Source organism: Sapajus apella, unplaced genomic scaffold (genome assembly GCF_009761245.1).
Source record: "Sapajus apella isolate SASKATOON/1434 unplaced genomic scaffold, GSC_monkey_1.0 scaffold3, whole genome shotgun sequence".
NCBI classification, from domain to species: domain Eukaryota; kingdom Metazoa; phylum Chordata; class Mammalia; order Primates; family Cebidae; genus Sapajus; species Sapajus apella.
Window position 1 is genome coordinate 27,604,534 of NW_022436943.1, and position 12,023 is coordinate 27,616,556.

Below are 12,023 nucleotides of genomic sequence, written 5' to 3' on the forward strand. Positions count from 1 at the left end.
ACACAGCTGAAAGTGCCAAACTCAAGCCAAGCTTTGCTTTACTCTAAAACTCTTTTTTGAGACCACTGAGTCCCAGACTTTTGGAATTCATTGGCCAGTAAAAAAGAAAACAATGTGTGTGTGTGTGTGTGTGTGTGTGTGTGTGTGAGTGTGTGTGTGTGCATGTTGATCGAGGTGCTTTTTATTTGGGGGGGGCATGAAAAAGACCTACCATTTATTACTTCTACCATTTCATAGGAAAGGCTGTCTCACGCATACACAAGCACACATGCACACACACACGCTGCAGAAAGCACTGCTAAATTAATTCAGCAAGCATGTACTAGCACTTATGATGTGCTAGGCACTGTTCTAGTCATTGCAGAATATAACAGTGACAAAAGAAACAAAAATTCCCGTCTTCATGCTTAAACCCTAGGTACAGGGTAATAGATTTTTTTTTTTTTTAAAAAAGAAGGAAATGACATAGTATTAATATGTTAGAACTAAGTGCTACAAGGAAAAAAGAAAAAAGAGAGAAGACCGATATGTATATGAGGAAGTAGGCCCTTCCTAAAGAAGGGACAGAAACACACCAATCTTGCTAAGAAAGGGAGTGAGCAATCCTAGCGCCCACTAACCCACTGCACTATCTCATTTTTCTCATTGTACCATGGGCCAGGGAAATTGTCTCTGTGACCTGCCTTTTGGAAACCTCTGCTTTGTGCTGTCCTAGCTCATAGAAGTTGAAATGGGACGGACTCGTGTGAAAGGTTCAGACTCTGCTTCTGGTTCATTTCCTCTCAGGCTTGGTTGGTTGCAGTTTCATGTTGCCTCTGACATGATCCAGGAAATTTTTTGTTTGGCCCCAGTGTGAATCAATAGTTTGAAGGAAGAACTGGGAATGGTAAACCACTGCTTTCTGAGGGCAGAGGTTGCAGGGCCCTCATGTGCCTTCCTACTGTGCTACGTCCCCTTTGCTGGACTTGCTGAATTGGTTTGAGCTGGTGGTTTCATCTTCCCATGTGTTTCTAGCTTCTTGTGGGAAGCAAATTTAGACAAAATATGCTTGTGCTTATTTTATGAAGGTTTTCCTCTAGGTTTTTGTTGTTGAAGTTGTTAAAAGGTATATTTCTCAAACTTTATAAATAAGATGGAGAGCATATATGGACCTCAAATTTCCTCTTCTCTCTCTCTCTCTTTCTCTCTCTCTCTCTTTTAGAGACAGGATCTCACTCTGTTGCCCAGGCTGGAGTGCAGTGACATGATCTTGGCTCACTGTAGCCTCGAACTCCTGGGCCCAAGAGATCCTTCTGCCTCAACCTCCCAAGTAGCTGGGACTACTGGTGTGCGCTACCACTCCCAGCTAATTTTTGTATTTTTGTAGAGACAGGGTCTTACTATGTTGCTCAGGTGGTCTCAAACTCCTGGCCTTAAGTGATGCTCCCACCTTGGCCTTCCAAAGCACTGGGAGATTATAGGCATAGGCCACTGTATGTGGCCTTCCTATTCTCTTGATAGCCACCTATCCCATAGAAAATTCCCCATCATCTTCACAGTTTGTGTTCCCCTAGAAGTGCAGTTTCTGGTTTTTACTCTGAGTACAGCACTTCAATTTCTCACAAAGAAAGTAGGGCAAGGTGGTGCTTGGAATCACAGAGACTAGCACTCTAATTGTTGCTCTACCTCTTACTAGGCTGAGACCTTGGGAAAATTACTTGAACTTGAATCCTAGTTTTCTTATCTGTTGTGTTAGGGTAACAAGAGTCCTTATCTCATAGAACTGATATGGACATTAAATGAAAGAACATACCATAAAATGTATTGACAATTTATTATGTGCCATGCACTATTCTAAGTGCTTTGTGTATATTAACTAGTTGGATCCTCCACAAATTCCTTAAAATCAGAGCTATTATTTTATAGAAGAAGGAACTAAATCACACAGAAGTTAGCTGCTTGCTAAAGGTCACTGTGTGTTCCTAGCATGTGATGGTTTTCATTAATATCATCTCTGGTGAGGAAATTAGGAACCATCTGGTCTTGTCGTTGGAGCTCAGTTATCGAGTTGCTACTTAAAGGGTAGTTTCATTAAATAGCAAAGGAGTATATCAAAGTATATTTCTCAAAATGTTAAAAACTTAAGTATCATACAAATAGTGAACAGGTGTCACACTATCTTTTTAACTCATTGATGAGGGTCACAGCTGGATGATAAAGTCAGGTCAAAATAGAATATAAGGGTGTGATTATTAGAAAGGCAACATGAAGAATCCTTGCAGTGATGGAGCTGTTCTGTATCTTGCTTACAGTGGTGGATATGTGAAAGTGCACATGTAACAAAATTGTATAGGATTAAACACAAATATACAAATAAGTGCAAATTAAAACTGGGGAAATCTAAATAGGACGGGTGTATTGTACCAATGTCAGTACCCTGGATAGGGCCTTGTACTACAATTTTGTAAGATGTTACCATTGGGGAAAATTAGAAAAGGGCACGGAGATCACTCTGTACGATTTCTTACAACTTCATATGAATCTATAGATGATTTTGAAATAACTTAGGCTGGGCACGGTGGCTCATGCCTAAATTAAATCATGGTAATCCCAGCACCTTGGGAGGCCGAGGTGGGCAAATCATGAGGTCAGGAGTTCAAGACCAGCCTGGCCAACATGGTGAAACCCTGTCTCTACTAAAAATACAAAAATTAGCTGGGCATGGTGGTGCGTGCCTGTAATCCCAGCTACATGGGAGGCTGAAGAAGGAGAATCGCCTGAACCAGGACCCAGGAGGCAGAGGTTGCAATGAGCTAAGATTGCACCACTGCACTCCAGCCTGTGCTACAAAGCAAGACTCCATCTCAAAGAAAAAAAAAAAGAAAAGTTTAATTTAAAAACAAAATAAATTGCTCAGAAAAAAAGGGAACATTTTAAAAATTGTCAGTGGAAAGAAGGAAAGCTGAGATAAGATTGCCAAATTAAACACAAAACTAATTACATCCTAAAGGACAAAACAACACAAAAAAATCCCTCAAAACCCAAACCCATAGTCTTTGGGGTTCTCTTCTCTATCAGACAGAAAAGAAACTCATCATAGATGATCAGTTCTCAGAACTGTAAAATGTTTGGCCCTAATCTCATGAGGACCAGAATTCCCAGCCCCATGATGTGCAAACCGAGTTGCATGCTCTAGGCCAGGACCTCTCAATGCCTCCAGCACTATTGAAATTTTGGGCCCAGATAATTCTCTGTTGGGGGTGCTGTCGTGGGCAATGTAGGTTGTTTGATAGCCTGCATGGTCTCTACAACTGAAATGTCTCCAAATGTCCACTGGGGGTAAAGTCATGCTGGGTAGGAACCCCAGAAGACCTTTAGGTGAGATTGTTGGGAAGTGCTCCTAGCATAACGTTAATCATTTCTTCTGCATTATTCCCAAACTTTGGATAATTGTTCTTCTCAAATAAAACTACCAACAACAGGATCACTGTCCTGAATAGGAACACCATGTGCTCCAGGCGGAGTCACAGACTTTTCACAAAACAGGATCCTTGGAGCTTTGCTAGGCCTGCTTCGCCCTCCTTGTTTCCCAGTTGAGGAACAGTAGTGGAGATGGCTCCCCTAAAGGCAGACAGCTAGTTCATGAGGTGTGTCCAATTCAAGCCTCTCTTCTTCCAAAATGGATGTGAGGCAGTCATTACGAAGTCATGAAAACTTTGTGGGTGCCCATTATGTGCCAGGACCCATGCTGGGCTCAAAGCCATGTTTTGGCCAACAAAAGGTCCTGCTCTTGAGGCATTGATGGTCTTCCTGGGGAGACAAGGATGTAGGCAATTAATTACTCTGGGAGGGATATTCAGCAGCACAGGCTGGGGGTAAAGGCTGTGATGGCTTTGGAGTCTCAGGGATGAGCCCTAAGGGAGTCTCATGAGGACCAGAATTCCCAGCCCCATGATCAAAAAGAGATGGTTGTATTCACGGCAGAGGGAAGTTGTTGCTCCTGGCCCAGAGGGACTGTGAGGCCTGAAAGTGAATCTGCCCACAGTGCAGGCCTGGGCCAGGTTCTGGGATTTCTGGGAAGCCCAGAAAACAATGATAAGGGGGTGGGGTGCAGAAATGGGGAGCTGTGAAGAACGAGTGGGAGAAAAGACCAGATTTATAGCCAAGAGATCAGGCCAAAGATAGGACAGGGTGGGCGAGTGGGAGGAATGCAATTCTGAGATGGAGAAATTAAGACAAGTAGAGCTCCAGGAAGAAGAGAACAGCTGGGTAAAACCACAGCAGTGTTCAGGGCACGGTGGTGGCTGTGGGTCGCTGTTAGTGCTCACTATGGTTACCAGAAAGCTAACTGCATGAACAGCACCCAGGATCTGAATCTGGGACTTCCTGGCTGGCTGCACCCAGCAAGGCTCATGTGCTTGGCCTCAGAGAGGAAAGGGCCTGGAACTGGGACTCAGATGTTAGCCTCTGAACAAAAACTTGGCAGAGCATGAATCTGGGCCTGATTGGCACAGAAGCTGTTTCCAAGATATTTTACATCCAAAGCACCAACCTCACATTTTGTGGCAGTTAAAGGAAGGAGGCTTCCAACTTTAGCATCCTTCAAGCCCTTGTCTCATTCCTCGTGACTCACCAGGGAGAAACTGGAAAACAGGGACCAGAGGATGTAGGGAGAGGATTAGACAAAATAAGGGCCAGAGCAAGGTGCACAGTGGGGATGCTGCCCGACAGTACTTTGGGATCCAGCAAACAAGCTTTCCTTGGGGAAACCCTTTCAGACAGAGGAGAACAAGTTGGGATATAAAGCAGTGATTGTGTGAAAATAGATAGGACTGAGAATGAACCAAGACAAACATTTTATCTGCCCAACTTCTTTAAGGCAGGTGACTCTGGATGACCAAAGATTTACATAATAGCTTTCCTGTTCTTCTTTCCTTTTTGGATAATTGGATTAGAAAATGCTAGTAAACCCCAGTTATAGCATCCCTGAAAACACAGCTCAAAAGGGGAAAAGGTGAAGAGAGCTGGCTTTCCTTTCTCTGGCATATAACATGTAAAGTTTGGGTTTGGTGATGTGGTTTTGAGGCCTTTTCAGAATATTAAAAGGAAGAGACAGAATTCTCAGGAAAGGGTGGAGGTGCTGTAGGAACTGACTATCCCACAAGGGTTCCTCACTGCCACTCCCCTTGTCATAAGAGGTGAGTGGTTGTGCTTTGATGGTGGAAAGGAAGGGAATTCGTAATCTTTGCAAAACTCCCTGGGTGAGTCAGGCTGTGAGCGGGGTATTTCAGGAATATCTTTAGGTAACCCCATGCCATTAATAAGATTTCCCATGTGCTATAGCTAAATAGTGTCTGTCTTAGAGTACATTGATTTCCTCGGGACCTAGGGCCACAGCTACAGGGGATTTGGACCTAATAGCCATAACAAAATAAATCGAATTTGGTTAATAGTAGCTAATATTAAAACTAATACTTATTAGTACTTTCTATGGGCCAAACATGCTGCATACTTGTGGTGGCACCCACTTAGCTAGCAGGTGAAAAGTTGGCTGCTTTTAACCTGGGATTTTGCAACCAAAGTTGAAAACTCCACATCTATATTATAGAATACACCTTATGCTGTTCACTGAACATAAAAAATGTATATATATATATATATACACACACAAACACACACACATATATATATATATATATATATATATATATATATATATATAACCATACTTTATGTACCGGATAGATTTTGCAGTGTTGTTCTGGGGCTGACTGCTGGTCCCTCTTCATGAGGATTTTAGGTGAAGCACCAGCATGAGACATGAAATTTCCTTTCTGCTTCACCCATAGCCTTTTCTTCTGTCTTCCTCATTCTGCATCCTTTGCTGTTTCATATCCCACCTTGGTGTGCCACAGAATTAATTAACCTCCAAGGAACTCCCATTTCTTCATCTACGGATGTGCAACATCTCAACTCTAACTACATTTTCTGAGGCTCCAGCCAGCTCCCTTCTCAGGATCCTACTGTTTAGATCTGCACAATGCTAGGGCTTTGGGCTTTTGAACATTTACTCCCCTTTGATGTGAACTCTGCAAAGTGCCTGATTCAGCTGCTATTTCACCCAAATGGCTTTTATTGCTTTCTGCTTCATTCTGTGGTATTGAGAAGGACAGAGAGGCTTAGCATGTGGAACACCTAGGCTTTTAAGAGAACAAATTTTCCATCTGACAATCAATGATCTCTAGTGAGACTTAAATGTGGGTTTAACATGAAGTAAGTGATAAGACTCACACACTATCTTCATGACTTCTGGAATCCTCATAGCATTTGACTGTGAAGTCCTGACAGAGACCCCGTGTTAATTGATTATTATTGTGTTGTCCACTTGGTCCATACATCTCTATCAAGAGGGCGCTAACTGACCAGGAATTCCTGAGGTCTGCAAGAATCCCAAGATGCTTATATCCATGAGAGAGCTCTCAGTGGCAAGTGACAGACTGACCTACCAGTCTGTGAAGTAGCAAATAATTTGTTATCTCTCTAGTAAGAAACTCAGAGGCAGGGAGGCTCCAGGATTAGCTAACTCCATAGTATAGGGAGGTCAAGCTTCCAGGACTTCTTTCCCATGAGGACAGGTCTTCATTCACTCTCAGGCAACACCATTCAGAGGCTGGAGGTTTCCTCCATTATCTTTTTCCCAGAAGCCCCACAGAAGATGACCTTGACATATCATGGGACAGAATTAAATCACATTCTCACCATAGAACACACCACTAGAAAAGGAGAGGTTTTAACCCTTATTATCTCAAACTAGTCATGCGTTATTCCCTGGCGCTGGGGAAAGTGCTGCTGGGGAGCTGGGAGAGCCAGGATTGGCATTTCAGCCTTTGTCATAGGAATGAGTTCTGCCAAGAAGGGCGAGAATGGCTGTTGGGTGAACACCAGCAAGATGGCCTAGAGTCCTTTGTCAGAATGACAAAGGTGATGGGAAGTGCGGAAGAGTATGGAATGTCTTATTTCCCTTTTGAGTCCTAATCACTTCCACTGTTCTTATTTCCCTGGCTTTGCTCATTAGCCCATTACCCTCTTGCCTTTGCACTTGCCTGGAGCAACAACAGTTTAGGGGCTCTGCTGCTTCAAGAAGGACTGTGCAGGTAGCATGGCCACACACTATGTATAGGTAAGAGAGGAAATGGGGGGACCAGATCTGGGGAGGTGGGTATGGGACAACCCTGCAAAACCAGGTAATTTATAGCTTGGGAGAGCCTCTCTGGCCCAGGTGTCATAAGGCATGTTTCCCTGCAATGGGTGGATGCTCAGGCTTCAGTGTGACTGCCATGGAATTGCTAGCAGTGGTCAGTTCTTTTCCAACAAAGTTGCAGTGGGTAGCTATCCAGCCCCACCACCTCTGCTCCATATCTGCTCATGAACCTAAGCACATAATTACTGAAGCTGGTTGCAGGCATAGAAGGTATGGTTGTTGTCACTGGAATACCTAAGTTTGCAGAGCACTGTTAGGTATTAACTGAATTCCTGGGCATGGTCCCTAAAAACAGAATGGGAAACTCCCATGATGTCAAGTATGTTTGTTTCCATTGCTACTGCAATAAACTACCACAATGTTAGTGGCTTGAATAGTACAAATGTATTATCTTCCAGCTCTGTAGGGTAGAAGCTTGTTAAGGTCTCCCTGGGCTAAGTTGTCGGCAGAGCTGCATTCCCTCTCCTTGGAGAATCCATTTCCTTTCCTTTTCCAGCTTCTAGAGGCAGCCTGTATGCCTTTGTTGACAGCCCCTTTCTTCATTTTCAAGACTAGCAACAATTGAATCTCTCTGTGCCGTTTAAAAACAGTCACATCGCCTTTGAATCTCTCTCTTCTGGCTCCCTCTTTCACCTTTAAGGACTTTGGTGATTACATTGGGCCCACCGGGGTATTTCAGGATAATCTATTTTAAGACCAGCTAATTATCACCTTAATTCCACTTACAACCTGAATTTCCCTTTGCTATGGAATCTCATATATTCACAGGTCCTGGTGATTCGGAGTGGACATCTTTAGGACTGAGGGTTATTCTGCCTACATACCATGTCACCAGAGTTGTGCTAATACAGAGAGCTGCAGGGGATGAGATCTGCCATTCATTGAGCACCTTTTATGTGCCAGACAGTGTTAGGTGCTTTATAGATGATCTCATTGCATCCCCCAACATTCAATCCCTAATTTACAAGTGAGACAATGTTGGCTCAGAGAGGCTTAGTGACTTGCCTAAAGTCACATAGCTGATGACAACAGAACTCAGTCCATCTGTCCTCCAGTCCATGCTGCCTTGTGTTACCCTTTGCTCCCATCCAGACAAGCCCAGAGGCTTCAGCATGTACATGAGCACATGTGAGTGTATATGGGAGGGAGGACAAAAACATAGTAAGAAGTCACCTTCTGAACTTGAAGCTAAAGATGTTCAACTTAAAATAGATGAGAGTGGCAACCAGATGCAGTGACTCACCCAGCACAGAACTGGTGACTGTTTGGCTGCTGACAACCAGGATGCATGCAGACTCAAGAGACCCATGCGGACTAAAGCCCAGGGAGCTGTCATTTATTCCGTTGATTTATGACTTGCCTGAGTCTGATCAGTGTGGGAACTAGATAATAAGAATGTTTCAGTGTTTGTCCAGCCCTCTGTAAAGGAGAGATCTATGTCCTTGGGCACAGTGGCATGATGGGCAGTGGAGTGGTGTTCCTGTCGCTGGTTTCACCACTTCCAAGCCTCTGAAGAATAGCCTCAACACCTAATTCTCTGTGCACTGATTCTGTACTCACCAGGAAGATTTCTGCTTGATTTTATATCTTTATAGCTGATTGCCTCTATTGTGAAACCATAAGTTGAAGCCTCAGCCAGGCCGTGGTTGCTGCAAGATAATTATTTGACTCAATCCTAGATGGTCTCTCCTCATTCCTGTCTTTAAGCATTCCAAACTCTCCCGACTCCCATCACAGCCCCACCCTCTCCAGGGAGCACCACGCTTTCTACTCACGCAGAGAAATAGGCCCATGAAATTCTTCAAATTGTCTCCTCCTACTTTTTTCTGTGTTTTCATATTCTTTTGGATTGTTCCTCATTTCTTATGTTTTTCCCTGTACTCGTTTGGAGTCTTTCTTCTTCTATTCTAATGGTTATTCTAAAGTTTCATACACACACAATTTATCAAAGTATAAAGATATCAATATTTTTCCCTGTTCCTATGTCAATTTAATTCCTTGCTATAACAAAGACACCAGTGCTTCAGAGTAACTTACGGGGCACTGCTCCAGGCCTCAAAATTAAGTGACTCCTCAGAGACTGTGACCAATGACACCTCACTGAGCGATCTCGGGAGACTAGGGGGATTGGGATTGTAAACTGGATTCTGTGTGACACTGTATTTCTTCCTTCCCCTAAATGCTACCATTTTTCATTTGAGATAGGATAATCATCTAGCATGGGGATGAACAGTAACCAAGTCATTAATGAAATAGTCACAAGTGTGCAAAGGACTTTGAACTTGAAATACAAGTCACTGTGGCCATGGGCCTTGTGGGGACCTTGGGTTATTTCTTCACCTCCTTATTTGCTTAGTACATTGCCTAGGGAGCAAGAGCCCAGTCTTCGTCTCTTGTTCATATGAAACCTTATTTGTCTTCTCTACTTGTTCTGGCATCTTGGATGAGTTCTCATTGTAGCCCACATGCCCATTTCCATACCTGAGTGCAATGCGAATGTTTGTGAGTAGATCCGAAGAGTCGAATGCCCAGCCCCTTCAGGGCTAGGGACCCAGCTCATTCATCTGTGAGTCTCCCTCACGGCCCATCTGGTAACAGCATCCAGGGAACACTTGTCCTCTGATTGGATGTCCAGGGGTCGTTTCCCTTTATGGGGGCTCCCTAGCATGTGGTAAGACACCTGGTGTCAGGCCTCTCTAGCCACTTTCTTTATGCCACCTTCACAATCACCCTGAGAGGCGGCAACTATAGTCCCTGCCTTCTTAAATAAGGAAATTGAGACTTACAGAAGAAACTTGCCTAAGATCACATAACAAGTAGGTGGCGGTGAAGGGACTGAACCCCAGTGCTGTTTGATGGCAAAGCCAATTCTCATGACACCATAGTCCCTCAGCATTAGACATAAAGCGCCAATAAAAATGCAGTGAATAAATAAATGGATCTGGTTACTTTTGAAAATTCCAAAGGTCCCTGCTGCTTCCACCAAGTTCCACGCCTGCTCCAATAGAGATTATTTTTTGTCTGTCTCAAGGCCTCTTCATTCAAGCTAATCTTCCTGCTGCCCCAGAGACTCTTGATTAAATTTGCCCAGAAAACCCCTTCCTGCTTTCTCTCAATATGAGTCTCCCAATCTACACACTGCGATGTCTATGCCTCAGAAATAGAGAATGCACTGAGTTTAAACAGTGCTTTCTGGAGTTTCTAATCCTATTGCTATAAGTAAATGAACTTGTGACTGAGCGAATGATGGTGGATAATCTTGAACCAAGCTAATTGATATGGCTCAAGGTTATGGAATTTTCCAAGTTTAATTCAGATGTCCTCAAATTCCACTGGTTTCTTGGATATAAATGAGCCCACATGGAAAGCAGTGAGCTCTGAAGGCTATTTCACTGTTTTGTGCCACTATTGTTCTCTCAAGACCTTAGCCCTTTCGCAAAGTCTTCCAAAGTATTTCAGTGGGTCCTCACAGCTAATAGTGGCCACATGCTGTTGTGCTACCAGAGGGGGTCCTATTTTTGCTTTTTCTTCTTTCGTTTTCTGCTTTAGAAATTGCTCCCTCCCTCGGTGTTCTTCCTCCCATCCCACCTACACACCCTAGGCACTGTCATATCTTCCAGGCACATTTATTTTTGTGCCACTTCTAGTGGGCACTGAAGTCCCCTCTTTGTTATCGCCTTAGTCACCAATGCTTGAGAGCAGTGTTTCTCAACTGGGTGGCTTTGCAATGTCTAGAGACATTTTGGGTTGTTATAATACAAGGTGGGAGTGGGGATGCTATTGGCATCCAGTCAGGTAAAGACCAGGGGTGCTGCTAAACATCCTGTAATTCTCAGGACAGTTCCCTACAATAAAAAAATTACCCATCCTAAATGTCAATATTGCTGGGATTGAAAAACCCTGCTCCAGAGCCCGTGCGTGCAGAACAAACAGAGTTGCATTGTAAAGCAGGAGAGGAGACTCTCGTCCCTTTTTGTGTTAAGCTGTAATTTTAGGGGGGCCCCCAAAGAGTGTTGCTTGTACTCTATGTCTTAGGTAATATTTTGGCAAACAGCTTTCTGGTTTTTGCTTGTGGCCCCTCATCTCCACGGGGTCAGGTTTTGGTAGGGACACATGCTCCTCCCCTCTGACCTCTGGGGCTTGGTTTGTCTTCTCAGTGGGTAAGGCTTTCTGGGCTGGGGTCCTTCTTCCCTTAGAGGGAGTTATTTTGGTGAGGCCTCTTAGTCCCTAATGCAGATATACTTCTGGCACCCATCAGTTGGTCCTGACATGTCTGAACCCCAGTGTAGATCCCAGCTTCCATGCAAACAAGATAATCTTTTGTGACTTGGTGTCCAAGGAGTGCTGAACTTGGATGAGTGCTAATAAAGATTAGAGCTTGAAGTTTAGACTGTGTGTCAGTTAGGACTCTTTTGGTGGCAAGTAATAAATTAACAAACAAACATCAAAAAAAAAGTTACACTCTAATCAAAAAAAGTGGTCTATATTGGCTCAGATAACAGGAAGGCCTAGGGTAGGGCTGGCTTGGAGTTAGGCGGGGTTCAAGTCACCTGATGTCACGTACCCTGCATCTCCCACTCTCAAACCCCTTCTTCTGTTGGCTTCCTTCTCAAAAAGGCCCTTCGCTTTCCATGGCCAGACCACTGACACAGCCCTACCTCACAGCTCCCAGATTCAAGTTCGATGGATACAGCCTTTTTTCTAGTGGCTTCTGCAGAAGCCCTGAGATTTGCTAACTCAGGCTGTGTGATGCTCCTGAACCACGTGGTCTACAGGAATGCTG

The 12,023-nt window shown here is 43.9% G+C and overlaps 1 protein-coding gene across 3 annotated transcripts in view; it reads left to right on the plus strand.

Moving 5' to 3' along the window:
* BAALC (BAALC binder of MAP3K1 and KLF4) overlaps nt 1-12,023 on the plus strand; it is a 132,761-nt gene that overhangs the window by 74,512 nt on the left and 46,226 nt on the right. The window lies entirely within an intron of this gene.